The sequence below is a fragment of the Leopardus geoffroyi genome, chromosome A1 (genome assembly GCF_018350155.1).
Source record: "Leopardus geoffroyi isolate Oge1 chromosome A1, O.geoffroyi_Oge1_pat1.0, whole genome shotgun sequence".
NCBI lineage: Eukaryota > Metazoa > Chordata > Mammalia > Carnivora > Felidae > Leopardus > Leopardus geoffroyi.
Window position 1 is genome coordinate 80,162,181 of NC_059326.1, and position 24,297 is coordinate 80,186,477.

The window sequence follows — 24,297 nt, forward strand, 5'->3', positions numbered from 1 at the left end:
CCCCCGGGGGGCTTAGTCCGTTGAACATCCGGCTCTTCATTTCGGCTCAGGTCATGATCTCACAGCCGTGAGTTTGAGCCCTGCATTGGGCTCCATGCTGAGTATGGAGCCTGTCTGGGATTCTTTCCATCTGCCCCACTCGCGCTCTTGCGCGCTCGCTCGCTCTCTCTCTCTCTGTCTCTCAAATAAAAAATAAGTGAAATTTTAAAAAACAGTTACAACACATCAGGCAGCCTTTTAAAGTTGATCTAAAGAGCTGGGAGAAAACAGCAACCAAACCAAGTTGATTACAAGCCACAAAAATGATCAGTAAAATCTGTTTTACAAGGAAATTATTAATGCAGATTCTGTCTGCGACAACATTCATTTTGAAATCAGCCCCAGCAGGTGCATTCTGAGTTCAGTGTTCTCTACAGACAGCCTTTGTGTGCTATTTAGGAGATACGAACTATCGGAAAGACCAGGAAAAATATCCCCTATCTGATCTGCCCTGTCCTAAGGCGAGTAATTTGATCCCTTGGTGCGTTCCTTATCCCCACCTTGGTGACAAGACTGCTGTCTCCCAGGCTTACGGTGCACAGCCCTGTGCTGATAGCAGTAGACAAAATCACAGATGAGAGCTGCTCATTTGTCCTGGGGAGGACCCTTCTGGTTTGCTCTCCAGGTTTGTGAGGGAGATAACAGACCCGGCAGCGGTGAGCCCGGGTATAACTACTTGGCCATGATGTATAGGCACACACCTAGGCCACAGGCATGGCAGAGACCTTACGTGGCTGCACCAGACATTCTCACCCAACGCAGTTCTGCCCCCCAAGGGACACTGGGCAAAGTCTGGAGACATTTTTGGCGTCACAAGTAAGGAGAGGGTGTTCCTGGCACGTAGGGGCTGGGGGTGCCGGAGCACCTGCCGCAAGGGGCAGTCCACGGGAGACAGTTATCTGGCACAAGCGTGGTGGGCTGGAGCCCCAAGGAGAGAATGAGTGGCCACGCACTGCAAGAGCCCAGGACGGCCCCCTTCCCATCTCACTGCTCATTTCAGCCCTCATTTCAGCAAATGTTTGTGTGCCCAAGCCCCGGGGGTAGGGACAAGAGGGGGCTTGCAGAGTCCCCACTGCATCAGTAGCTCTGTGATGCCTTCCTGCTGGCGCACCCCCAGATCCGAGTCTGGAGGGGCCATAACGGCTGGGCCACGGAGCCCAGAGCCAGGACACTGCGGTCAAATGCTGCGTCCCACGTGCATGACACCTTGTTTCCTCCCTTGGCACCGCTGTCTCAGGCCTGGAACAGAGCACGTGTGGGATGGGGGACGCAGAGGGCCTGCTCCAGGGTCAGGGTCCTGCTTATGCAGGAGGCGTGGCCAAGCTCCATATTTGCTGGAAGGAAACGGCCGCATATTAACCTCATCTGCCCACAGGAGCCTCTCGCCAATCTGTGCACCCCCCTGCCCGCCTCCTCCCCCTTCTCCGGCCTCAGTGGCGCCCCCTCCCTGGTCACCCTCAGCTTTCCTTTGTTATGAACCCTTAGCAGGCCAGCCTCCTGCCAGCCTCCCCGGCTTCACACCCTCCTGACACCCTCTGTGCTCCTGCCACACCTAGATTACTGGTTGAGCTAGATTTCTCTAAAGAGCAAGTTTTGGGGCGCCTGGGTGGCTCAGTCGGTTAAACGTCTGACTTCGGCTCAGGTCACGATCTCGTGGTTCGTGAGTTCGAGCCCCACATTGGGCTTTGTGCTGACAGCTCAGAGCCTGGAGCCTGTTTCAGATTCTGTGTCTCCCTCTCTCTCTGAGCCTCCCCCGTTCATGCTCTGTCTCTCTCTGTCTCAAGAATAAATAAACGTTAAAAAAAATTTTTTTTTAATTAAAAAATAAATAAATAAAAAATAAAGAGCAAGTTTTCCAAGGCCCTAATCCTGCGGGGGGAGATCTGCATTCAGCAGGGGACCTATGAACCCCACTGAGTTTCTTAAAAGGCAAATTTTGAGGGGCTCCTGGGTGGCTCTGTCTTGGTTAAGCTCATGATCTCACGGTTCATGGGTTCAAGCCCCGCATCGGGCTCTGTGCTGATAGCACAGAACCTGCTTGGGATTCTCTCTCTGCTCCTCCCCTGCTCCCATTCTCTCTCTCTCTCTCTCTCTCTCTCTCTCTCTCTCAAAATAAACAGATAAACTTTTAAAAAGGGCAGATTTTGAAAGAAATCTGAGGTGCTTCTGTTTTGAAGGTTGGGTGAAGCTGATAAGTTTCATTATTTAGGTCTTTTGTTTTTCCAACAGCATGGACATCATGTATTAGTATCATTTTTTATTTTATAGAAATCTGTTAGAAGGGACTTCTCTGCCTTTGCCCAATCCACAGTAATTGTAGTTACTCGTCTCTACAGCTTTAATATTTTTTATTAAATATTAATCTTTTAAATGTCAGCATGTTAAGTATACATGTATTTGAACGTGTGCTAGCTCGTTGGAGCCTCGCACTACCTTAGAGGTGAGACCGTCACCTACACCTGCCCACACGCACGTGTGTGTGTGTGTGTGCGTTTAAGAATGGAAGAATTTGGGGGCGCCTGGGTGGCGCAGTCGGTTAAGCGTCCGACTTCAGCCAGGTCACGATCTCGCGGTCTGTGAGTTCGAGCCCCGCGTTGGGCTCTGGGCTGATGGCTCAGAGCCTGGAGCCTGTTTCCGATTCTGTGTCTCCCTCTCTCTCTGCCCCTCCCCCGTTCATGCTCTGTCTCTCTCTGTCCCCAGAATAAATAAACGTTGAAAAAAAAAAAAAAAAAAGAATGGAAGAATTTGTACCAGTATTTCTGGTTTCCTTTCCCTTGTGCCCCCTGCAGCAGAACCGAAGCCCCCTAGCCTTACTCACATAAACATCTGAATAACCATGGATTCTTTAGAAAAATTAAATCTTCCTAAAACTTAAAATGCTGTTGTTCCTTAGGGGAAAGAAACAACGGGTAAGCCAGTTCATCAAGAGTGACGAGCTGTCAACTCCTGTCACACGTCTTACTGGCAAGCGAGTCCTTAGAACAAGTGATCCCCACCCGCCACCGAACACCAGACAGGGCTCAGGGACAGGTCAGAAAATGAGACTCAGATAACCAACTGCTTCTTAAACCCCCCCCCCCCGGATCTGCATCCAGGAATCCACTCTTTGTCCAAAGGTCAGTGTTCGGGTCCAGCCCGGGTTGGAATTGGCCTCAGCCCTCATCAGCTGTGGGATGGGCCCCAGCGTGCCCGCTGGGAAAACAGAGACATTAATGGACACCCCAAAGAGGTAAATGGGGTGAGGTATAGAATACACACAGCCAAGGGCCAGCGCATCTTTATCATCAGCTTACAGTTATCATTATCACTCTTATCCTTATGCCAAGATTTTATAACATCGCTCCTTCCGCTGAGTTGTGATTCCTCCAGGAACTTGATGCCATGCGTGATGATTTAGTGATTTCAGTGGGCCACAACCACTGTGTTTTCCACTGCCATGTTCTTCATGGCTTCTTTGTGTCCTGCTGCTGGACGACCCCACTAACAGCTCGGGAAGTAGAAGCCGGTTAGCCGGTCTGAGAGGGTTGGCACGCAGCAAATCATACATCAGGGAGAGAATCCCTTCTCTGCATTACTAAGCCTGTCTCCATTTCACGTGTCTTCAAGCAGAGCAGTTATGGTGTGATCGCCTATGGGAGGGCCTCTGTTCTCAGGAGCAGCTGCACGTACCATAGCATCCTTGCTGGTGAGCCGAATGGAATACATTCTTTCCATAGCACATTTTATTATTTTTTTTAATGTTCATTTATTTTTGACAGAGAGACAGAGCACAAACAGGGGAGGGGCAGAGAGAGGGGGAGACACAGAATCTGAGGCTTGCTCTAGGCTCCGAGCTGTCAGCACGGAGCCCGATGCGGGGCTCAAACTCACCAGCCATGAGATCATGACTTGAGCCGAAGTCGGACGCTTAACAGACTGAGCCTCCCAGACGCCCCTCCACAGCACATTTTAAAAGACTTGAGGGGAAAACATGAGACTTTCATTTCTACCCACGTGATCTGGGCACACCCCTTAATAGCTTCGAGCCCTTCTTCTCCATCTATAGAAGTCGAAATTAAAATGGTCACCCCACAGGTTTGACGTGGAGATTAGAAATGACATTTATAAGGCAACTACGTGCCGTTTGGGGTGGCTAAGTGTTGTGTCATTCTTCCGCTTCTTCATCCAGCCCACAGACATAAACAGAGTGCTTTGTGTGTAGAGTACAGCAATTAAAAAAAAAAAGATATGGGTAAGATTCTTACCCTCAGGAAGATCACAGTCTGGGGCAGAGAGGCAGGAAAGAGAAGAGAGCAAGCACATCTAAATTATCACAAAAGAATGACCAAGGCCCCCCATGCTGGCCTTCTGGGTCAAGGGCTTTCAGAAAGGTGTCCCTTGAAAGTGAGCCAAGGTCAGGTGTTACATGGATAAATGTTTATCCAGAAAAGTCACCTAAATAGATCCTCTCAATACTCATATATAACAGGTGCACTGTCGTAAGTGGTATTTTCTAAACATCAGAAGCCCTGCCTCCTTGATGGCCAAATCTGTACTGCCCAAGATCTTGAGAGCCACTCCTTAAATCCATCTGATAAGAAAAACCATGATATGCTCATGGGCTTTGTGCTTTCATTACACCTGTCCCTTGGCATCAGGAAAGCCTCTGGAATCTGTGGGGCAACAGTACCCTTTCAGGCAGGCCGACTATTGGCCAAACCCCGCACCTGTCCACCGGCAATCCCACAGCGGGCGCGGAGGGGGCCGCTGGCCATCGGTGGCACTGAGCTGCAGAGGAACTCAGGGCCGGTGGAAGGGCCTGCACCTGTTTCTAAGTATAGATGCCTTCTGGGATCTCAGTTTTGCTTTTTTTTTTTTTTTTTAATTTTTTTTTTCAACGTTTATTTATTTTGGGGACAGAGAGAGACAGAGCATGAACGGGGGAGGGGCAGAGAGAGAGGGAGACACAGAATCGGAAACAGGCTCCAGGCTCTGAGCCATCAGCCCAGAGCCTGACGCGGGGCTCGAACTCACGGACCGCGAGATCGTGACCTGGCTGAAGTCCGACGCTTAACCGACTGCGCCACCCAGGCGCCCCTCAGTTTTGCTTTTTCAGAACACATCTCAGTCCATGAGACTCAGAGGCAAGTAATGAGGCCAAATAAGTAGGCTCGTGGCAGTGAAGTCATAACCTCCTTTTCTAAGGCCCAGTCCTGAGGCTTCCTCTTTCCCAGGCCCTGGCTTTGAAAGCGGAGCCCCGGTGCAGGTGCGCGGCTCTGCACACAGAACCAACATACCGCTCTTTCTGCAGATCCCGGAACTTTGTTCTGGACTCAGCTCAAGGTCGCTCAACGTTTATTAGAGAAGCAGCACTTTATAGTGTAGAGACTTAGGTGCAATTATAATATGTATGCCTCAGGGATGTTCATAAAGCTCCCATGTTGATCGCGTGGCCAAAAATAGACTTTTTGGTATCCCTTGATGATTACGTTAAGGAAACCTGACAGTACAACCTTTAGAGTAAAAGACCAAAAATGGTCAAGGAGAAAACTTAGAGGCAGGTCCTGTTGAAGCTTGACTTGAATAGAATTCCTCAGACTGTACCCTGGGAGGCCAAATATAAGCTGTAAGGGAAGATCTATACGCAGCATGAAACCCCAGAGCAGGACTTAATAACAGACGGGGCGGCACAGCCTTCCCTGACGAGGCCGGCCAGCCGGGCTCCTGCCCCCACCGGCCGGGAAGCCGCCGCCCCTTGGAGGGGAGAGATACTGGACTTTTCCTGGCATCCCGAGTGCGGGGCGCGGCTCGGTGCTCCAGACACTACTTGAAAAGGGAAGGTTTCAACTCCTGGCACCGTGGCCTTGCCTCTGCCCAAAATTCAGGGTTTATTTTTACTCGTTGAATGAGAAGGAGCTGAGCCCTGTGCTCTGTCATGCTCCGAGCGGCTGCCGCCTTGGAGACCACAGAGCGAGATGAATGCCGTCGGAAGGAATGTGTTTATAGAAGGGGCAGCTTTTATCCCTTGGAGAGCAATGCGTTTTGACTTTTAACCTGGCATAAAGCTCCCATGTGGTGAGTCAGCAAAAAACAAAATTGTTCCCCTTTCACATAAACGGGGGTTTGATTGGCTCGCGGGCCGTAGCTGTGCCCGTGTGAGGCACAGACTTGCTCTGACATCAGACGTTGTGCATGATAAACCGGCGTGGTCTCCACGGCTTCCGGGACTGCCCATGGCTCCCCTGTGGGTCTGTCGTGCCTGCTGCTCCCACGCCTCCCTCATCCCGGTCCCTCTGCCCTGCCTGCAGCTGCCTTGCCTGCCTCACCTCTGCAGGTGCCTGCTCCGCCCACCTGCCCAAGAGGCAAAGGCCCCATAACTAGGAGCCCTCTGGGGGGGGGGGGGGGGGGTCGCACTGTCCCTCTCTGTCATCTCACCGTGTCCTGGCGTGTGGCCCCCGGGCCCTCCTGCCCCACGTATGACATCTCCAGCTGATGTTGGCTCCAGCAGGACTCCGCCCCCGCACCTGTCCCCACAGGCGAGCATCTTCAGGGAGACCTGGCCCCATCCAAGAGTGAGAGGAGACACCACTGGCCAGCATACGGGGTGGAATTGAAACCCGGGTGGAGAAGGGGCTAGAGGAGCCGATGCTGTCACCATCACGTCCTAGCGTTCAGGTTAGAACATCCTATCACTTGTGTGTCCCGTGAAGCCATGCATCGCTTAGGGGGCACTTACGGTCGTGGAAACGCCACCAGTCTGTAGCCGACATCATGCTGTGGCACTAGCACGTGTGCACATACACTCACACGGATTTGTACATGGACAGTTTGGACTGAAGCCACCCTTCGTGACCACGCTCTGGTCACACGGTAGCGAGCGACCGCGTCAAAGCTGGGCATCAGAGCCACACGATGAATGGGTAGTCAGCGTGGTGGGCGTTGCCTCTGCAATAGAGCCCATGCGGGGGCCCTCGGCCACATTAACCTCCACCTTTGTCCCCTGTTTGAGGGAAGGTGGTGGAAATAGCCCGGGATATAGACTCCTCTCCTCCGCGTGTCCTTGTGCGCACACACATCTCGGGGAGCGTGGCATGTGCTTCCCAAGATTTCAGCCCCAGGAGTCAAGCCCGACCCCAGGAATGGGATGCTGCTTCCTGGTCCTGTACCTCTCACTCCAGCCCCCAGAGAGGAAGACCAGCCATATCTGGTCTACACCACCCTCCTTGTTCATTGTAGAAGATGCTTTTTGCCTGAAACATTTCTAAAGCAAAAAAAAAAAAAAAAAAATTCCTACTTTCCTACTGACCCAAACCTCTCAAAGGTCCATGTTTAATAAATACATGTAGTCGACAATCCCATGTACTTGGCCAAACCAATTCAGTTTAGTAAGTGCTTGCTTTGCTTGGCATGGAGTAATTTGGAGAAGAATCTGTTGGCATTACCATGTCACCCATCTGTTCACAAGTGCGTATCGGGCGTGTACTGTATGCACAGACTGCAAGGTGCAAGGATGACCATATTCTGAAGACGCAACCACCCCATTCGAGATTTGTAGTCTGCTTGACCTCGGGGGAATCCCGGGAAGACTACTGTGGCAGGTGGGTGGCTCCGCTGTCTCCACGTGTCTCCTGGGGTTACGTAATAACCTGGACCAAGAACCCTGACGTCTCGAACGTCAGAGCCAGAGGGACCCCTGACACCCTCGAGCCTGCACTCAGGTTCTGCGGGTGAGAGCCCAGCAGACAACGCGGTGCCCCCAACCTCGTGCCACAGGTTGATGACAGAGCCCGGTCCAGACTCACGTCCACAAGTCGACGCCCCGCTAAATCACATTTCAAAGCTTTTGCGTTAGGGTTCCCAGTTTTACGCTTTGTAAGCCCACGTATAAACTCGGCTGCGGTTACTCCACTGGCAGTCACAAACCATTCTTTAGGGATCGGAGAGCCCATTCTCATGCCCTTGGACTTCCTGATGCTCATTCCGGGTGACACATTGTCGGGATGCTTTCCCCAGAGGGATCCTATATGTCAGGGCTGGGTGTGGGGCCTGAGAAAGCACAGAGCGGCCTGCCGTTAGACCTGGGTGAGTAATCCCCTCGCCGGACGGCTGCGGTGGGCGGGTCTTGTTCCCATGGCATCCCGGGCCTTTGCGGTCACTGCCAAATTCAAGTTACACTCCTTTCTGACATGGAAATCTATTTTCCAGATGGATGTCTATCAAGCAGGAGCTACATTATTTGTATCCGATAGTGTCTTTTCAAACTATTCGATTATGCGGGCTGTAAGTAAATTATGAAGACTTCTTTTTATGATACATCCTCATTCACACACATACAGAAAAAGTACTATTTTTTTAGTAGTGATGTGGAGTTGTTTTTGTTACTTTTGTTATCATTTCAAAGAGTCTTGTTGGCAACTATGCTTCCAGAATGCCGGCCTGGCTGCACCCATCACACTCACTCATTAAGAAAATAGCTGTAATATCTCCAGGGCCTAGCAGAGCCCGTCCTGCCAGTGGGAAATAGTGTGACTTCAGGTAGCAAAGCCACTGGAAGCATCCATTTCCAAGTTAGCAAAGCGGGGACAGTCAGAAAACCTTGCCAGGTAGAGGTCACCAGACCTGGCCGTTCTGGGGGCGCCTTTCCACAGATGCCTGTGGCTGCTTTGCTGTTATCGGTGCAGGATGTTTGATGATGCTAGTGATCCACTGAGTTAAAAGAATTTCCAGGGAACTAATGATGTGTCCCTTGTCACTCAGAATGCTTATGAAGGAGAAATTGGCTCTACCTCTCACTGGCTGAGTGGCCGTGAGGAAATCCCCCGCCTCTGTCGGCCCCACGCTTTGGCTCTGCAAGACGGAATCGAGATGTTGTCACAGAGTTAGCGGTAGATGACGATCTCCAGTACCTAGTAAATGATGGTGACCACGTGCCCCTGTCCTAATGTGTGGCCACCGCCATCCCCCTCGTGGCCCGTTTTGCCCTCCGTGGACTGCGTTGGCAGGCCTGGTGTGGTGGTTCTCTCCAGCTCACTGGGTCAGTCTCAGTTTGCTCTTCCTCAATATTTACCCTGAATTTCTCAGTGCTCCTTACGCCTCCATATGTGGTGAGAATCCTTGTGTGCACTTCTTCCAGAAGCTTCTCTCTTCTGGCCACCACACATTCCACTCCCTCCCAGGGTGAATTTGGAGGAGTTGGAAACAAGCATCTGAGTCTTCGACAGTAAATGACAGGAGGTGAAGAACCTCAGATTTGGGATTCCAGAACGGGGAAGGGGCTGAAATCAACACTGAAAGTCAGGATCAAACATTACAAGATTTGAGCAAAAAGAATCAGCAGGAAGAGAAGTCAGCCAGCGCCTTGCGAGGAAAGAGCCCTGCAAGGAGCCAGTAGAAGAGCCCAGAGAATGACTTTCCTAACATGCTTCCAGCTGTGTTCCAGAGGACCCGCTGCTTGGATATACATGTCAGGGCTGTTCCCCATGTCCCAGGTGCAGGGGAAGGTAGGTTCTGGGGGGTGGACCAGAACTGGGCCCTCGAGGACCGAGGGAATGGGGGCTAGGATTCACTGGGAGGGGCCACAGGCCATGTCCCAGATGCGTGGGGCTCTCGGGGGCCTTGTGCGTGTGTAGGCGCCTCGTCTGCGGAGTGTTCGTGAAGTTTCTGCCCAGACGTGAACTGTGCAGTGGATGCCCCGCTCCGCGCGGAAGAAAGGCCATGCTGCGCATTCCCGTTTCCCCGTGGGACGCTGAGAATCCCTCTCCACAGCCCGTCCCTCCCGCCTTGTCTAACTGTGGTCAGCAGTAATTACTGCATATTTCCTGTCCTGGGAGCCATCTGCTCTCCTGTGGCGCCCTCCCAACTCCCTCTTTCTCCAACTACAAGTCAAGTCCTGGAAGACAGACATGCGGCTTCTGAGACAGCTGAGCGCCAAGAAAGTAAAGCTAAGGGTGGGGGCGCCCGGGCGACTCAGTCGGTTGAACGTCCGACTCTTGACTTGGCTCAGGTCACGATCCCAGGGTCATGGGATCGAGTTCCACACTGGGAACTGCTTGGGATTCTCTGTCTCTCCCCCTGCCCCCTCCTGCTCCCTCTCTGTCTCTAAAAAAGAGAAGAAAAGAAGGTAAAGCTAAGGAGTGACTGTGTGTGTTCACGAGTCCTGGAGTGGCTATGATCGGGGTCACCCCACCCACACCCCATGTAGAGAACAATGGGAAGAGTCCCAGTCGTGAGGAAGGAAGGAAAGGACACCCGGCCTCGGTGGCCCCCGCCTGGGGACATGTGACCTGCACACGACTCTAGGAGCCCTGTAATAGCACAAATTCATGAGAACGGTGAATAAAGCTCATCTTGTGTGATTGTCTTTTTTGTGTCTCTAACAAGCTCATTTAAAAACCTGGGGGGTTCAGTCGCTCAGGATTCCAACTTTGGCTCAGGTCACGATCTCGCGGTTTGTGAGTTCAAGCCCTGCATCGGGCTCTGTGCTGACAGCTCGGAGCCTGGAGCCTGGTTCTGATTCTGTGTCCCCTCTCTCTCTGCCGCTCCCCTGCTTACGCATGTGCACGCTCACTCGTTCTCTCTTATAAATAAATAAATAATAAAAGACTCTCAAAGGAAAAATAAAATTATCTAACCGCACCTACCACTGGCTTGGTTTCTTAATGCTGGATTACTCTTCCAGCCACGAGTAATTTCCAAAATTAAATGGCAGTACTTGGGTGTGGAAATTATGTGAGGATTATAATTTTACGACTGTCATTCAGTGTGACGCAAGCCTTATGTAAAAACGAAATGATGTTTCTGTTGAATTGCCCTTCAATTCTCTGGGTAAGAAGGTTTTTACTGTTGGATTTTAGTCACTCCATTTCAGTTAGACTTTGTGCCGTAATTCTGGACCATTTCAAGAGAATCATACTATTAAGAGTTTTTAGAAAAGAGACCTTTAATGCATGACTCAGATATAATGAGAGTCAAAATGCCTTTTCCCGGAACTTGACTGTGGGACCCGTGGCTGGTGAAGGGCTTCCTGCAGAAGGCAGTGATGGTGGAACCCCACAGGCCCGCCTGCATCCTTAATGGTTCAGGGAGACGCTGGAAGGATGGGGGAGAAGTCAAGCTACAACCGCCCGTGCTGTAGCTGATTGACTTGTGTCTTTAGCTTGGGTTTCTTGCACACATCCTCGGGGATCTCCTAACCCCCGGACGAGGGGGCGTGGGGGTCCTAATTTACCGTCATTATAGAGCAACAGCAGACACGTGGACGCTGCTTTCTTTGTTCCTGGCACTGCTTCACGCATTGTATGTACTCACTCCTCTGCTACACTAACCCAGGGAGGCAGGTTGCTCACTTCCACCTTCAGATGAGGAAACGGAGGCACAGAGAGGTCGGCCTGCCCAGGGTCAACATTGCTATCCCAGACTTTCCCACTCCAGAGCCTGTGCTGCGAACCGCTGCCTTCTCCTGCCACTGAGTTCATGAAATACTAGCTGTGTGCCCACCTTCTCCTCCCACCCCCCGCCAGCATTATGAGGCACCACAGAAATGCAAGGAATAGGGGTCCTGCTCCTCCAAGAAGTAAGCATACGTCACCGTAGGGAGCAGCAATTGCACTCCTACCTATGCACCCGGGAGAATTGAAAACAGGGCCTCGAGCAGCTGTGTGTAAACCACATTCCTAGCGGTGCTTTTCACAGTCCCCGAAAGCTGGGGATGACCCAGGAGCCCACCAGCACGAATGGGGACGCAGAGTGTGGACATCCACACGACGGAGCGCTCTTTGGCCCCGCCGAGGCGTGACATGCGGACACACGCGGCCCGGATGAACCGTGGAAACAGCAAGCCCCGCGGAAGGGGCCGGCCACAGAGGACACGTGGTGTATGCCCATGCTCACACGTGGAATGTCCAGAGCTGGCACATTCTCCAGACAGAAAGCAAACTCCAGGCTACGGGGGCCTGAGAGAGGGAAGACACAGGCGGTGTTGTCCCACGGGGACTGTTACGTTTAGGACATCAATGAGCTGTTGGCTGTACAACATTGTGAGTGTGCTCAATGCCAACAAACGGCACGCTTCAAACGGTTAAAAGGGTAAGTTTTATGTAACACACAGATCACTATGATAAGAAATAAACGGGGGGCACCTGGGGGGCCCAGTCGGTGAAGTGTCTGGCTCTTGATGTCAGCTCAGGTCATGATCTTGCAGTTCGTGGGACTGAGCCCCGAGTTGGGCCTGCTTGGGATTCTCTCTCTCCCTCTCTCTCTCTCTCTCTCTGCCCCTCCCCGACACACACAGTCTCTCTCTGAGAAAGAAAGAAATAAATATTTTTAAAATAAATGCATGAAGCTTAGAAAGTACAAAGAAATATGATTCCCATCCTGAGGAGCTTACAGTCCATTAAAGACACAGAAAATTAACACCTAAGAAGGAAGGGCACAATCGCTGGGAGTCTGGGTAACACAGATGGGTGGAACAGAAGTCCCTTTAAACAGCAAGCGTCTATGCTGGAGACCTCTGTGCGCACCAGTGCGGCGGGGGCTTGGCCCTAGATGACCTTGACCAGAGTGCATCCCGCCCGTGGGGCTGCATCCTGAGCAAAGGGCCAGGGGCAGGAAGGAGACAGGCCGAGTCTGGATAGAGGACTTTCCGTGCAGCGGGAAGGCTCTGTGCAGGGCGGTGGGGGGCCACCACAGGCCTACTGTGTGGCCTGATGTGCTGGAAAGGGTGTTTGAAGGAGCCAGGTGTAGTGATGGGAAGGCTGACGACACAGTGAGATGGTCCCGAGAAGAGTCACACAGCCAGCTGAGCAGGGCCTAGACGAGATGGGGTGTTGGGCAAGGAGGGAGAGGAGCCAAGGAGGTCTGGTGGCTGGTCAGCCAGGGAAGTAGGGCCAGGAGGTGGAGGAAAGAGAGGAATGTTTGAAGACAGAAGGACTTTGGTCCTAGGAGGAAGGCGGTGTCTCGTGCCCCAGGTGTACCAGGCGGGTGTGAGCCCTGAGCAAGGAGCAGGCGGCCAGGGGCCTTGCTGGGGGCCAGAGATCAGCCTGTGCGAGAGGAGGGAGGCTTTGTGCAGAGCTCGGCCTCTCTGGGAATGAAAGGAAGCCACTGATGGGGCGCCTGGGTAGCTCAGTCGGTTGAGCATCCGACTTCAGCTCAGGTCACGATCTCGCGGTCCGTGAGTTCGAGCCCCGTGTCAGGCTCTGGGCTGATGGCTCAGAGCCTGGAGCCTGCTTCCAATTCTGTGTCTCCCTCTCTCTCTGCCCCTCCTCCATTCATGCTCTGTCTCTGTCTGCCTCAAAAATAAATAAATGTTAAAAAAAATTTTTTTAAAAAGAAAGGAAGCCACTGAGTACTTGTATTTCAAGCCCCCATGACCAGATGGGCTTTTTTAAGGATGGCCCTGACAGTGGGGGTTTGGATGGGCTGCTCAGAGCTTGACAGATAATCGTATGCACATGCACATGAGAAGACAGAAAAGCCTTTTACTTCCAGGTCAGAAGTCTTTCCCTGATGGTGCCATTGTATCGTGGGCTGTGGATGTTTCCAGATACTCGCCCCAGAGCGACGCCCCACATCCCGGGTGTGCTGACATACATCCACTTTTTTTTTAATATATTTAATGTTTATTTATTTAACTGAGAGAGAGACCAGAGGGGGGCAGAGTGACTCTGAAGTAGGCTCTGTGCTGTCAACGCAGAGCCCGACATGCTACTCAGTCCCACAAACAGTGAGATCATGACCTGAGTCAAAATCAACAGTAGAACACTTAACTGACTGAGCCATCCAGGCGTCCCGACATAAATCTGCTTCTTAACACTGTACTCAGTGACTCAAGAACGTCCTTGGGTGCGTGACTCCAGCCAGGGTTCACTCTGCGGTCCTCTCCTTGCTATCTGACACATCCACTTAGGCATCTTCCAGTACTTTCTAGTCGATGGGTTAGGGTTTGACTAGCTTGTGTGTGCCTCTGCTAGGGTAAGAGGTCACATGGGACATGGAGACGGCCAGCAGGACTTCTGGCTCATCGGGTGCTCGTTACGCAGCCCGGCCAGTGGCCCCGAACCCCTCCACTGCCACATCTTCCATACACTTGGCTTTCATTCGTAAGTGATTCCAGAACAAGAGACATCTCGTGATGCTCGAATTATCCACAGCTTATTGATGGTAACACAGAGAGAATGCTCCTTGCTCAAGCAGTTCTGTGCAGACTAGTCCTCCACAGGTTTGGAAGTAACCAGTGGAGACACGTCTCCTCGGGGGAGCAGGACCTCAGGTCCATGAGTACGATCCGTGACGGGTCATGTGAACATTCCCCTTCGGAAGCCCCCAGCCGCCCAGTGATTGTCCAGACAACCAGCTTTGCTGTCCGTACTGGAACGGCCCACTTTTTCTTCTGCCAAGCACTTTCTATGAAGTAATTGCAACTACCGTGTTGTGTGAAAAGAGAGGAGGTTTAAAGAGAGTAATTTCGTCCATTGTGGAGAGACACGCTCTGTGTGAAAGGCACAGATAGAATGTTTGCATGTTGGGTAGAATGGCCAGCAAGGTGCCAATTTCAATAGGTGATCTCTCTTTTCTGCCTTCTCTTTCCCTCTCCCTCTTCCCCGACCCCACCCCTCTCTCCCTCTCCCCACCCCCATCACCAGCCCTCACTTTGCAAAGTTACGTGAGAATGTGACACATTCCTCCCGTAAGGCTCTACTCCTCCTCTTTAGACTTGGTCATTATATCAACTACATATAAAACTCTGTTTATAACTAAAAATCTTCCCCAACAAACTGTCTCACTATGGACGCTTTAGATCCAAGTCTTTAATTCCACTTGAAGGTTGTGGAATAAAATAGATCATAAGCAAGAACCCCAAACAAGTAAAAGGTCCTCATGAAAATGAGGCTAAAATAAATGGAATGTACTTTTTCCCTCTCTTCTATTATTTCAAAAAGACTTTTTATTTTAGGGCAGTTTTAGATTTACACGAAAGTTGTTCGGAAGGTACTGAGACTGCTCCCCCACTCCCCCCACCGCCCTCCCCCAGCTTCCCTATTGCTGACATCCTCCAGTAGGATGGTCCATTCATGACAACGGATACACCAATCTAGACCCTCCATTATGCTTTTTAAATGGGAATCTGTCTTTGAGGATTTGTGGGATTGGATAATGCAGATCGAAAGGGATTTTTAACAACCAACCCAGTACTTGGGGAAACATGTGCAGGTTTCTCTTGCCCCCTAAGTGGTGGGTAGTGATGATTCCCCCACAGGCAGGTGCCCCAGAGTTCCTGTGTGTCAGGAATTACCGGGGTGAGCTCTCTGCTTGGACAGGCTCCCAGGACAATGGGATTTAGCCAGCAAGAAGCCCTAGAAAAGAGAATCATTTAATTTTTTCTGGAACGTGCCTTCACGTCTCTGGTTCGCTAGCAAATCATCAGACACACTCACCCCCTTAATGATCTCCAAAAGATAAAGACTAAACATTTTATAATTAAATTCCATGAAACTCTAAAATTAAGCCATTCAAGTTTTTAATGGAAATGACAAGGTTGCCCTTTTTATCCTGAAAGGAAAGAATTAAACAGGGTTTCCAATCCCTAATGATAAAATAAAATCAACACTGATATTTAAATGGCTGCTGTTTCTTAATTACGGATGCCAAAGATTTGCCACCCATCATGTTTTTAAACTGTTGGACAGGTCAGACTGTAGGCACAGCGAGATTTTAGGGAAAAGTTAAGTATGCAGATGTCCTGTGATCCGATTGCGTGTTTTGGCCGGGGCACTGCACTCTCTTGTGAGAGCCCGGGTTCCTGGGTCATGACTAATATGGGCTTCTTCACAGCCTTACCATCCTTGGTCATAATGTTGCTCAGGCCGGAGCCCAGGCTGCCAAGACCACAGGGCAGCCTTGTTAATATTACATGACAGGCGGAGACTTTTTGGAAAACGTCTTCTGGTCCCCTGTTTATACACCCCCATTGATATTCGTCTGAAGATCATTTTACAGTCCATTTACTTACAGCTGCATCACAAGAGTCTTGGGCTGCTGCTAACAGGGCTTCTGCCAAGTACAGCTGTAACAGGGAGGTGCCCCGTGCTGCCCCGGAACCTGAGACACCCTGTTGGCATCATCAGCCGCCACCCCGTGTCCCTGGCCTGCGCCCCTGTCATCTGAATGCTCAAGTCACCAATATCGATGGGCTTGACTCGGGGGGAGTGGAGGGAACCTATTAGAAGAGAACTTTGCAGAATGAATTTCTCATTTCCTGTTTCATTTGATGATGGATGCGTATTTTTATAGTAGTAGACTGGTGAACTGTTTTTTCACTTTTTTAGAACACTGTAGGTGGCATATTTCACAGCCTTGGAAGAGCAGACATTTGGGGAATAAATCAAAAGTGGAAATACGGTCTCTGAACGGGACCGCCCCTTGCAAAGCATGTTGCTGAAGCAGCGGTCGACCATGTGACCTGAGCCCCAAACTAATTATACTAACTCCACGTGCTTTGTGGACATAGAGGAGAGACCAGCTCTGAGCTTGGGGGCCGAGGACACTAGTTAGAATAAGACTTTTACGCCATGTTTTCAGATCCATAGATTTATCTCTTCTTTTGAGTCCTGCAAAAGATTTTCTAAAGCCACGTTTTAACAGCCCTCTAATTTGAAAAGATGGGCTGCTATTTGCTGAAAGCAGCCTTGTTGGACACCCTGGGAAACATCCAACAAGTGCAGGCGCCCCCAGGCTATACGTGTTCTGAGGGCTTTGATGTTATTTTTAGAAACGTGCACAAATCTGAGCCAAAAACCAGCTTTCTTCTTTCGCTCCTGCTTCCTTTTCTTGTCCCTTCTCCGTCTTGGCTGTTTCCATTAATATTTGTATTTCCTGCTTTAGGACAAAAAAAAAGGCAAAGTGTGAAGTGTATTTACTTAAGTGCAACTAAAAATAATAAAATGCCTGTCTGCTATGAGGAAAAACTCAACCAGCCTATTAAAATAATAGCAGCTAGGGCACCTGGGTGGCTCAGTCGGTTAAGCAGCTGACTTCCGCTCAAGTCATGATCTCACGGTCCGTGGGCTTGAGCCCCACGTCGTGCTCTGTGCTGACAGCTCAGAGCCTGGAGCCTGCTTCGGATTCTGTGCCTCCTCCTCTCTCTGTCCCTCCCCCACTATCTGTCTCTCTCTCTCTCTCTCTAAAATATAAATAAAACATTTAAAAATTTTTAAATAACAGCAGCAAATATAAGTCAACAAAGGATGAGAGATACAATTTAGGGCCATCATTGACCTGAGGAACGGAGTAAGACAAGTGCCATCCACTTGGTATCATACCGGCTGCATCTAGCCCGGAGGCAGGTCAGAGTGGAAAGTCATCCAGCCGCCTGTGAGACCACCAACCAAATTAATTTAGACTGATTTTTAAAAAGTCACTTTATTTGGGCCAAACCCATTTAAAAAGCTTGTTTTTTATCTTCTCCCTTGACCGTCTAACCATATTTGTCTTGGCTTGCTTGGGCCATTTTATCAAGAGATCAACCACAAACTCCTGCCAGTTTTTAGTCATAAGAACCTTCTTCGTTGGCAGGAAAATCAAGAGAACACACAGGTTGTAAAGCAGCCACCGTACACAGGTGTTCCAGTAGCTCCTGTGAAGGACGTTTAAGGTGCAAGCGGGAGGAAAGAGAAGTAGGAGAGGGAAGCCGTGGACATCACACGTGCCTAGCCAGCCGCTCGACTCCCCGGGTCCCCACGAAACGCTCACTTCATAGACCTTGAGTCTGAGGTTAAACCACTTGCCCACAGTCACCCAGGCAGAAAATGGGTTCTTCCTGGACACACATCCTCAAGCCTGTGAGGCTGGAAACCTCGCTGAGGAGCTCCCAGTCCAGAAACAATCCAAAGCCCCTGTCAGACGTGGTAGATCAGGGACAGATTAATGCTGCCATTTGGGGCAAATCTGAAACATCCCGTCCCAGCCACTCTGGGAGGGAAATAATCTAGCTTTACCCATAATGGGGCTTTAAAATTTTTTTTTATGTTTATTTATTTTTGAGAGAGACAGAGACAGGCAGAGCATGAGCAGGGGAGGGGCAGAGAAAGAGGGAGACACAGAATCTGAAGCAGGCTCCAGGCTCCGAGCTGTCAGCACAGAGCCTGACGTGGGGCTCAAATTCACAAACATGACCTGATCATGACCTGAGCTGAAGTCAGACACTCAACCAGCTGAGCCACCCAGGCGCCCCCATAATGGGTTCTAAGTGGTTCTGTGAGTTTGGTTGGCCCCAGACCTGCAGTCTTGCCTATCTGACCCATTTGACTTCTTTTCTTTTCCACAAATAACAAGGGTTGGTCCCAGCCTAGAGCTTGTGAAACCTTCCCTTCTCCAGATGCCCGCCATTCCTCAGGCGACACAATCCACTTTTGTGTAATATATGAAAATATTGGAACTTTGGGGAAATGGCTTAAGTTTGGAGGGATTGGTTGTGAAAATGTTTGAAAATGTAAATTCCCACACAACTCTCCTTATTTATTTTAATCTAGTTATATTTGCGGTCCATGGTCTTCCTGCCAGGAAGATGGGAGGCCACCTGCCCCCTTCAGAGGGAACAGCACTGCTTCAAGGCTGAGACAGGAGGATTTGAATGAGGCTAGCTTCGGTCACAGCTTCTGTCATTTGATAATTGTACAAGTTCCTTCTGTAAGATGCTTGATTAAAATTCTTGATGACTTTGGTAATCGCCACAAGGCTAGGAGAATCTAATGTTCTTGAATTTGTTCCATATTCATAATATATCCAATAACCATGTGTAGTAACCAGACAAATTCTCCCAAACACACACCAGCTGCGTTTCTAACCTCTCCCAGGGTTCACGCACCGGCTGTTCCTACAGCCTCGTGGACCGGCCAGGCGGGGTGGTGACTTCCATTTTCATTCGTTGATATAGTGCATGTTCATTACATAACCTAATCGTCCGTACACACTTGGTGTGTGTGACCAACTTGTAGGAGCAGCATGGGTGGGAAAGTTCTGAGATGACAAGACGTTCAATAAGATGTTAGATGTTTTCTGGACGTTAATTCATTCTGTGGCTTTTGAAACTTTGGTCAAAAGGAAATTTCTGTCCCTCTCCTGCTGATAACTGGACAAAATGGGGCTCAAGGCAGCTTTTCTAGCCCTAAGTCGATTACAAAACAATGAAAGTAGGGGCGCCTGGGTGACTCAGTCGGTTAAGTGTCTGACTCTTGATCTTAGCTCAAGTCATGATTTCATGGTTCATGGGTTCAAACCCCACATCAGGCTCTGTACTGACTGCATGGAACCTGCTTGGGATTCTCTCTCTGTCTCTCTCTCCGCCCTCCCCCACTCACTCATGCACTCTCTCTCTCAAAATAAATAAAACTTAAAAAAAAATGACACTAAGAAAAGTATCATTTCATTCGTATTCAAGCATACATTCAAAATTATAGGGGCGCCTGGGTGGCGCAGTCGGTTAAGCGTCCGACTTCAGCCAGGTCACGATCTCGCGGTCCGTGAGTTCGAGCCCCGCGTCAGGCTCTGGGCTGATGGCTCAGAGCCTGGAGCCTGTTTCTGATTCTGTGTCTCCCTCTCTCTCTGCCCCTTCCCCGTTCATGCTCTGTCTCTCTCTGTCCCAAAAATAAATAAACGTTGAAAAAAAAAAAAACAAAATTATAACCAAAACGCAGAAAACCCCAGTGTTTTACTAGCTTTACTAACTTGATTTCTGAGTCCTTGAATGTGATCCTTATTTATCAATGCTTATGTCAAAAACACACAAAAATACCAGCATGCTTACCATTATGACCTCTTATATCACCTCCCAAAGAGGGAAAATATGGTTACCTCTGAGCCTGCACTATACGACTCTTGACCGATTAGGTTAAAGAAAAAGCCCTGATTCTGCTTCAGTAAGTAAGAGAAAAGAGCTATTCAGAAAATGAAGTGTTTCAGATGATTGACCTAGATCTCTGCCTCCTGTAGGGACTCTCACGTTCAAGTGCACACACTCGGAGTCGCTCCCTGAAGCCTGAGGGGTTCACCACTTTGGCCAGCATTCCATTTGGGAAGTTTTCGAAGAGAACTATTTAAGAGGAAAAACATACTCTCACAAATAAACTTATATTTAAAAAAAAAAAAAAAAGATGTAGCTCTTGGGACTTCCAACGCCTCTTAACAGAAGACATCTGGTGCACTTCCTGAATTTTTCTGAGACCTTGAGAGCACACCCACACATTTCCAACTTCTTTCCTAACCATTGGGTTGGTTTAGCACAGCTCCATTTTGTAACGGACTGTTCCATCCATGGTTGTTTGGTTTTGCCTTTTATTATAAATTTGCATCCATCCGTGTATCCCATCATCACAGTCCTGACCACCTCCTGTGAGTTGGGGAGGCGGAGACGCGGAGAACGAGTTTGCAGGTAAAAGCGTCATCAAACTACGACCCAGTGTGTCACGAGGGCGGGTTTGGTGCTGTTTACTGTCGGTTTGGGCTCTGCTCAGAGGAGTCAAACCAACAACTCATTTTAGCGTGGTCCGTGTCCTTTAAAATGAAGAACAGAGGGAACGAAAGTAACACGAAGGGTGGCCTACGCCATTTCGCGAAGGTGTTTGCCGTGGAGACTCGAGGCAACCTGACTGGACACGTGGAGAAGAGACACTGGGGTTTTGCTGCACACCGGCCCGGCCGTGGGAACTAAAGCAAACAAAACCTATTTTTAAAAAACCCTCTTCAAAGTCCACATTTTGTGTTAGGAAAACGCTCAGCTCTGTTACTTTCCAAGCAGCCCTGGTTCAGAGCAGGCTGGACCCTGACTCCTCACCTCACTGACCTGCAGGTGGTTGGCTCAGCTTATAGCCTCTTGGCCTGAAAGCTCGTAAACTGTGTCTCTGTGAATCGGTTAGCGTGCAAAGCAAAAAAGCGTAAGGTAGCAAGTCATATGATAATGAGGTATTTCGGTTTCTCTTATTTAATTGCTTTATTAATTTTTTTATTTTTCTTAAATGTGTATTTATTTCTGAGACAGAGGGAGACAGAGCGCGAATGGGGGAGGGGCAGAGAGAGAGGGAGACACAGAATCCGAAGCAGGCTCCAGGCTCTGAGCTGTCAGCACAGAGCCCGACACGGGGCTCGAACTCACAGACCGCGAGATCAGGACCTGAGCCAAAGTCGGACGCTCAACCGACTGAGCCACCAGGCGCCCCTTTAATTGCTTTTTTAAAGGAAACTTGCTGGGTCAATGGAGCACTTCCAACCCGACACGTATCTGAAGGTTCTACCCTTGCTGTAAAGTGGAATACTCATAAAGCCCCGTATATTTTCATCCTTCACCTATGTGACCAGCACGCGTGCCAGACTGTGGGGAGGTGGGAGATGCAGATTCAGAGGCATGGCGCCCCCCCCCCCAGGGGAGAGGGCAGGACGCTCTCCTAGCAGGGAAGCGGGGTGTGGGCCACGGGGCAGGCGCTGCTGGTTGACATCACACGGCCAGGCCAGGGGTTACGGCTGGCGGGCAGTGGGGACTGGAGGAATTATAAAACTCCTATAAAATCCCAATGCAGCAGATCATTTCAGAGACCAAACAGGTGGGCTGTGCTTCGAAAACGGTCTTTGCTCAGAGAGCCAGCAGGGGATTGACGCGGGCAGGTGCCCCTGGGATGCTCGGGATGGCGGGATGGTGATGGAGCCTCTCAAGTACCCGGGACTATGGACGCCTGGGGTCTCATGCGTGGGGGGAGATGCCCGCGAGGTGGTGCCAGGGGGATCCCCACCCCTCCACCCTGCCCAACCCGCGTGCCACAGTCCCAGCCCAGCGCTCAGAGGCAGCAGCGGTGGCTGGAGAAGTTCACTAGGTCCAGTTGAATTAACTTAGACCATTTGAAATCACCTCACTTTTCCCCTTGGTTTTTGGTTTCTGGAGGTTTTTTTAGGAGGAGAGACTTACAGGGGCGCCAAGGTGGCTCAGTCGGTTAAGCATCTGACTTCGGCTCAGGTCATGTTCTTACAGTCCGTGAGTTCAAGCCCTGTGTCAGGCTCTGTGCTGACAGCTCAGAGCCTGGAGCCTGCTTCCGATTCTGGGTCTCCCTCTCTCTCTGCCCCTCCCCTGCTCATGCTCTCTCTCTGTGTCTCAAAAATAAATGAATGTCGGGGCGCCTGGGTGGCGCAGTCGGTTAAGCGTCCGACTTCAGCCAGGTCACGATCTCGCGGTCCGTGAGTTCGAGCCCTGCGTCGGGCTCTGGGCTGATGGCTCAGAGCCTGGAGCCTGTTTCCGATTCTGTGTCTCCCTCTCTCTCTGCCCCTCCCCCGTTCATGCTCTGTCTCTCTCTGTCCCAAAAAAAATAAATAAACGTTGAAAAAAAAATTTAAAAAAAATAAATAAATAAATAAAAATAAATAAATGAATGTCAAAATTTAAACAAAAAGAGAGAGGAGACTTAAAGTTAGCGGATGTTCACGCCCATCGGTGTGTCCCTTGGAGACCTTCCCAGGAGCAAGCAGGTGCCAGCTTGTGGTCCTGGGCATGGAAGGGCGAGCAGAAAAGCCTCTAAAGAAATGGAAGCCCGTTCTTGATGGGAAATCATTTTCCAGTGAATCACTATCAGAGGGAAAAGCCATGCCAGCCTCTGCCTCCTGAATTCCTTCCTGGCGCATCAGATGGAGGCGTCCCAGAAAGCGCTACTGTTTTGCTTGACAAGGAGGAATCTTGTGGCTCAAAGAAATCACTGCCGAACTGAGCGGCCGTTGCCCATAAATCCCCGATGGGAAGCAGATAGTGAGTGTCATTCGTAACCAGCAGCGCGTCTAAATCAGAGAAACGCACGAGAGGCTGCACCAGTGAGGACGTGGCCTCCTTCGTCCGTGCACAAGTAGGGACGAGGGGCGACGTCTCGTGGTCCGTATCTCCTGTTTGCTCGTGTGTTCTTCTTTCTGTATTTTCTGCGGACGTTCTTCTTCCCTTCCGCTGCGTTTAGGATTGGAATCCACTGGAGGGTCAGCGACCCAGACTGGCGGAGAGGAAACCCCTAACCTTCACGGTGTTACCCCGACCTGTGGCCCACCACGTGCAGAACGGGACCAACCGACAAGGCCGTGACCGTGACGGACAACAACACAGCCACATGCAGCACAGAAGGGAATATCTTCCCAAGACTGAAGGGCAGGGCTTTCTGGGGGGGAAGCTCGCAAGGATGCTGGGCTCCAGCCGTGTGATGGATGAACTCTGCCATGTTTATTCCAGCTCCCACAGACAGCAGGAACCATGCGTGCCGATCGGCCCGCCTCCAGGTCTGTGTTCCAAGCCTCCCCGTCGCGGCTCCCTGTCTTTTCGGTGAACCGTGTGCATCTTGTCTCGGGCCACACGGTCTTCGAAGGAGCACATCAGCAGTGAGCATGTGCCTTGGAGGGGTGGCTGTGTGGCGTGGTCGCCTCCCATTTTGTGGATGAAAATTGCTATTTCTTTTCCCGGCAAATGGCTTTGAGAAGAACGAGCATTCTGGAGGTTGTTTCTGCCCCTGTCAGGAGGACAGCACATAGCTGAGTCACTTCTCTGGAATGGGTGTTAATGTCATTTGGTTTCCTCCCGCCCAGGACCCCGGGTTTCATGTCTGTACAAATGAGCCATCCATTATCTTTCCACCAGACTGAAAAAAGATCAATTTCTCGTGGTTTGTTGTTCTTTTTTTAATTGCGGATGTGTGTTCAGTGTTGATCCAAATAGCCACTCTAGACCGGGGAGTCTTCGGAGGGAAGTCCAGGATGTCCAGATAGCCATCTGCTGTGTCAGACACGACTGTGCTTGCCAGCCCTTTGTTAGCGGGATTTAACCCTGATGGCGGACACGGACCTTCAGCTCACACATCCACTCTGTGGCCAAGGACAGTCGCCGTCATCACGTGCCTCTGCTCAGCAGTTCCAGAATCTCCACCAGTGCACGAGATGTTATTATTTTTTAATGTTTTAATGTTTATTTATTTCTGAGAGAGAGAGAGAGAAAGTGCAAGCAGGAGAGGGGCAGAGAGAGAGAAGGAGACACAGACTCCGAAGCAGGCTCCGGACTCCGAGCTGTCAGCACGGAGCCCGACGCGGGGCTCGAACCTAAAAACCGTGAGATCGTGACCTGAGCCAAAGTCAGATGCTTAACCAACTGAGCCACCCAGGGGCCCCTAGATGTCATTATTGATAATATCTTTGCAACAAATACTCTGTGGAACCGTTTCCAAAATGTTAGACACTTTTCAAGATGTAAATAAGGAGACTGGACTTTGATCTGGTTTCACT

At 50.4% G+C, this 24,297-nt stretch overlaps 1 protein-coding gene and 1 long non-coding RNA gene across 3 annotated transcripts in view; both read left to right on the forward strand.

The window, feature by feature from the left end:
* COL4A2 (collagen type IV alpha 2 chain) overlaps positions 1-24,297 on the forward strand; it is a 172,563-nt gene that overhangs the window by 66,646 nt on the left and 81,620 nt on the right. The gene's annotated exons all lie outside the window — the stretch shown is intronic.
* On the forward strand, positions 17,152-20,191 carry LOC123599756. Its single transcript, XR_006713285.1, has 2 exons — positions 17,152-17,665; positions 20,002-20,191. It is a non-coding gene; the product is annotated as an uncharacterized LOC123599756 (long non-coding RNA).